This window comes from Olea europaea, chromosome 1 (genome assembly GCF_002742605.1).
Source record: "Olea europaea var. sylvestris chromosome 1, O_europaea_v1, whole genome shotgun sequence".
Classification (NCBI taxonomy): Eukaryota; Viridiplantae; Streptophyta; class Magnoliopsida; order Lamiales; family Oleaceae; genus Olea; species Olea europaea.
The window spans coordinates 10,334,628-10,339,877 of NC_036237.1; the positions used below are offsets into that span (position 1 = coordinate 10,334,628).

Genomic DNA, 5,250 nt, shown 5'->3' on the forward strand with positions numbered 1-5,250 from the left:
TTTTACTACTATTCACTACGCTCTAATCCACATTACCAAACATGCCATGCCATTAAAGTATTTTGTAGTTGCTCTAAATTCATCTTTTGTAATGTTCTTATTATTGAGGCCACTAAGTTCTTTAGTTCTCAATAATCATTTATAAGGAGTAAAATTAATGAGGAATATCTTGTTAATAACAATCTTCCTATTTTCACAGGTATTTCAAGAAAACTAATTGTTGCAGGTATCGTAGTGGGCGTGCTTCTCATCTTGTTTCTTATAATCCGATTGTATATCGTCTTAAGCTTGAAGAAAAGAGAGAAAGACCATCAGAAAAAAATTGAAAGCTTTTTAGAGGATTACATAGCGCTTAGGACTACAAGATTTTCTTATGTAGATATCAAGAAGATCACTGAAAATTTCAAGAAAAAACTAGGCCAGGGAGGCTATGGAATGGTGTATAAGGGGAAGCTTTCCAATCAGATACTTGTTGCCGTTAAGGTCCTAAAATTTTTTAAAGGAAATGGTGAGGAGTTCATTAATGAAGTTGGTACAATAGGCAGAATTCACCATGTAAATGTGGTTCGTTTAGTTGGATATTGTGCTGACGGATATAGACGAGCTCTTGTTTATGAGTTTCTACCAAATGACTCGCTTGAAAAGTTCATAACATTGGGAAATCAGAGCCGTACACTTGGCTGGGATAAACTTCAGCAAATTGCCATAGGCATAGCCAAAGGACTCGATTATCTTCACCAAGGCTGCAACCAACGGATACTTCATTTCGACATTAAACCTCACAACATCTTGCTCGACCACAACTTCAATCCAAAGGTCTCCGATTTTGGCTTGGCGAAGTTATGCTCAAAGGATCAAAGTATAGTTTCCATGACGGCTGCTCGAGGGACAATAGGCTACATTGCACTGGAAGTCTTCTCGAGGAACTATGGGAATGTGTCATATAAAGCAGATGTTTATAGTTTTGGCATGTTATTGATAGATATAGTTGGAGGATGGAAGAATTTCCGCACAGCAGAACAGGACAGTTGTCAAGTATACTTTCCGGAATGGATGTACAGTCAACTGGAAAAAGGAGTAAAAATAGAAATCGGGATTGACAAAGACGAAGACAGTAAAATATTTAAGAAGCTAACAATTGCGGGACTTTGGTGCATTCAGTGGAATCCAGCAGATCGGCCATGAAAATGGTGATTCAAATGCTAGAAGGAGAAAACGTTCCCATCATGCCACCAAATCCTTTTGCCTCCATGAAATCAACAAATTAAATGCAACTTCACATGAAATCCTAAGTCAAATCAATATATTGTGTTAGTCTTTTCTATATTTTGATCAAAATTGAATTGGCTTTTTTGTCAATTATTTGGCATTCATCTTAATTCTTAATATACTCCTCGGAAAAAAATAAGTTTCTTATTTTAATACAAATGCCACAAAGAAATCGGAAATTTGTACGCACCTCCTTGTTTGAAAATTGTCTTACCTTGATAATTTATGAACTCCATATGATACAAAAATTTAAAAGCAATTTCGATTTCTTTGTTTTAATCGATTTTAATGTTCCAGTTTGAATTGACTTTTCAAGTAATTTCTTGACCCGTGTCAAGGTGACTTGCAGAATCGATAAGAAGAGTGGTTTAAACACCAGTATGTGTCGTGTCCAAGGATAAAGGTTGGTATCATTCTAAGTTCGCGGTTGAGGAACAAAGTAACAACAGTAGTGTATTCAAATTGGGCTAAAATGGTCAGAGTCCATTCTGAGCAAGCAATTGAGATACAAAAGTGTGAAGCTTTTAATCATCTTATTTGGAAAAATATATTATCATCACAAAATTTATTAAGGGACCACAAATTTTAACATTTTTCTTATTTCCTTAAATAGTATTAAGTGAAATCACATAACTAATGTTTTAATATACTTTTAATTAATCACATCACATTATAGTCCCACCACAAACATAAAACATTACTGTTGGAGCCAGAGTGAAACCCATCTGGACACCGAGAAGGGCTACTTCAGGCTGTCCACATTGACCATAAAGGTTTGGACTTCCATGATTGCTAAAACCCTAACTATAAAAAATAGGAAATTGATTGACCATCGGATCATGGAAAGTAGTTTCACCATCTTTCGTTGAAAAAAAAAAATTACCCAAAAATTACACCTCCATTCAAAGCTTTCTCCTTCATCAGGACTATTAAGATTGTTGTTTTATCAATGTTGGAAGATAGGCACACCAAATGTTTAATTTTTTTCATTCGTAGTTTTATTGTATGGAGATTTTTTTTCTTTTTGGTTTTTTAATCTTAATTTTTGTTGTATTAAGATTATAATTATAAATTTATTGTTGTGTATTTATTAAAATCATATTTTAAATTGTGACGTGATTATAATGTGATAATTACCCCTCTTATTTTTTATTGTGCTCGGCATACATATTTTTTATGGGAATAAAAAATTCTTCAAATGGGCATGTTTCCCTTCATAAGCCCGTTCACGTTCAGCAAGCCTCACCATATATAATCGAGGACTGGTGTCAGAGATAACGTATCAACTAGAGATAGCCGTTAAAGACGTCATGATAAGTCTCTCTCTTCCTTCCCCCGCTTCTTCACTTGTACTCAAATCCAACCATCCTTCCCGCCAAAGAATCACCAGCAATCTCCCTCGCAAAAACCTTAATTTTGAAACTCTCAAGGGCACTTTGATCAGTCAAGCAAATGTGGGCCACATCAAGGAAGCAATCTCGATCCTCGATTTCATGTCTAAGAATAGCTTCACACCAGATCTCACTGTCTACTCTGTACTACTCAAGTCCTGCATTCGGACCCGGAATTTTGATCTGGGTCGAGTTGTGCATTCCAGACTTGTGGAGTCCAAACTTGAGTGTGATTCAATTGCATTAAATTCTCTGATCAGCCTGTACGCGAAATGTGGGGTGTGGGAAAGGGCTGAGGAAATTTTTGAAAGTATGGAGGGAGATAAGAGGGATTTGGTTTCGTGGAGCGCGATGATTTCGTGCTATGTGCGCAGTGGTTTGAATTTACAGGCGATTAATAAAGAATATGCGTGGGTTGGGGTGGTAATTTTAGGTTTTGTGTTGAAAACTGGGAATTTTGAAGCTGATGTTTGTGTTGGGTGTGCGTTGATTGATTTATTTGCGAAGGGGTTCAATGATTTGGAGTTAGCCAAAAATGTGTTTGATGAAATGCCAGAGAAAATTCTGTTTCGTGGACATTGATGATTACGAGATGTTCCCAATTGGGGTTACCGGAGAATGCAATTGAGTTGTTTAGGGATATGGTATTGGCTGGGTTTACACCTGACCGGTTTACATTTAGTAGTGTTTTATCAGCTTGTTCTGAATTGGGGTGGTTGTTTCTTGGGCAGCAACTGCAGTGTTGGGTCATCAAGAATGGGTTATGTTCTGATGTTTGTGTTGGGTGTAGTTTGGTGGACATGTATGCAAAGTGCTCCGTGAATTCCTCAATGGATGATTCGAGAAAAGTTTTTGATCGAATGCCAGAGCACAATGTCATGTCTTGGACAGCAATCATCACAGGGTATGTGCAAAATGGAAGCTTTGAGAAGGAAGCTATTGAGTTGTATTGTAGGATGATGATAGAAAGTATAGTGAAGCCGAATCAGTTTACATTTGCTAGTGTTTTGAAGGCATGTGGGAATCTTTTTAATGCGGATTTGGGTGAACAGATATACAATCATGTAGTGAAATTGGGTCTTGCATCAGTTAATCTTGTTGGCAATTCTTTGATTAGCATGTATGCTAAGACTGATAGGATGGAAGATGCACGAAAAGCTTTTGAATTTTTATTTGAGAGGAATTTGATTTCTTATAATGCACTTATTGATGGTTATGCTAGGAATTCGGAATCTAACGAAGCTTTTGAGCTTTATACTCATATTGATGGTTCAAGAATTGGTCTTGATGCTTTTACATTTGCAAGTCTCTTGAGCGGAGCTGCAAGTGTTGGAGCAGTTGGTAAGGGAGAGCGAATACACGTTCAATTGCTGAAATCCGGGTTTGAGTCTAACCAATGTGTTGCTAATGCTTTGATTTCTATGTATACCAGGTGTGGTAACATAGAAGCTGCATTTCAAGTTTTCGAACAAATGGAAGATCGGAATGTGATATCATGGACTTCCATAATCACAGGCTTTGCTAAACACGGATTCGCGAAAAGATCTTTGGAATTATTCAAGCAAATGCTTGATTTTGGCGCAAAACCGAATGAGGTCACTTATATTGCTGTTTTGTCAGCTTGTAGCCATGCAGGTCTAATTGATGAGGGATGGAGATACTTCCATCTGATGTACAAAGAACATAGGATACATCCGAGAATGGAACATTATGCATGCAAGGTTGATTTGTTAGGTCGCTCGGGATTTCTAGAAAAGGCCATACAATTCATCGAGTCAATGCCTTTTATGGCTGACACTCTGGTTTGGCGCACATTGCTTAGTGCTTGTCGAGTCCATGGCAATGCAGAACTTGGCAAAGATGCAGCAGAGATGATTCTTGAGCAGGATCCAAATGATCCAGCAGCTTATATTTTATTATCAAACTTGTATGCTTCAAGTGGTCAGTGGGGGAAGGTGGCAAAAATCAGAAAATGTATGAAAGATAGAAATTTGGTTAAGGAGGCAGGGTGCAGCTGGATGGAAGCAGAAAATAAGGTACACAAGTTTTATGTAGGAGATACTAAACATCCTCGGACAAGGGATATATATGAAGAACTAGATCGGTTGTTGCTCGAAATAAAGGAGATGGGCTATGTCCCCAACACGGATTTTGTACTTCATGAAGTGGAGGAGGAACAAAAGGAACAATATTTGTTTCAACATAGTGAAAAAATAGCTTTGGCATTTGGTCTTATTAGCACAAGTAAACCAAAGCCCATTAGGATTTTTAAAAATCTTCGAGTGTGTGGAGATTGTCATGCAGCCATGAAATACATATCGATTGCAACAGGGAGAGAGATAGTGGTAAGGGATTCAAACAGGTTTCACCACATCAAAAATGGGTCATGTTCCTGTAACGATTACTGGTGAAAGCTTTTTGAATCACTGCAATGATCGAAAATGCAAACTTTGGTCATGGTTCTACATTCGTTACAACAAGCTGTTGCATTTCTCGGGCGGTTCTGTACACATCACTTTGTTAGTAATAAGTATTGCAAAGAACATGAACATTATGAAGCCTGAGAGTCTTCATTTGAAGGAAGGCCTAG

The 5,250-nt window shown here is 37.5% G+C and overlaps 2 pseudogenes; both read left to right on the top strand.

Annotated features, from left to right (window-relative positions):
* The first annotated feature begins 46 nt into the window (after positions 1-46).
* LOC111404121 lies at positions 47-1,268 on the top strand (annotated as a pseudogene).
* A 1,224-nt stretch (positions 1,269-2,492) lies between these two features.
* On the top strand, positions 2,493-5,244 carry LOC111393606 (annotated as a pseudogene).
* Positions 5,245-5,250: the final 6 nt, after the last annotated feature.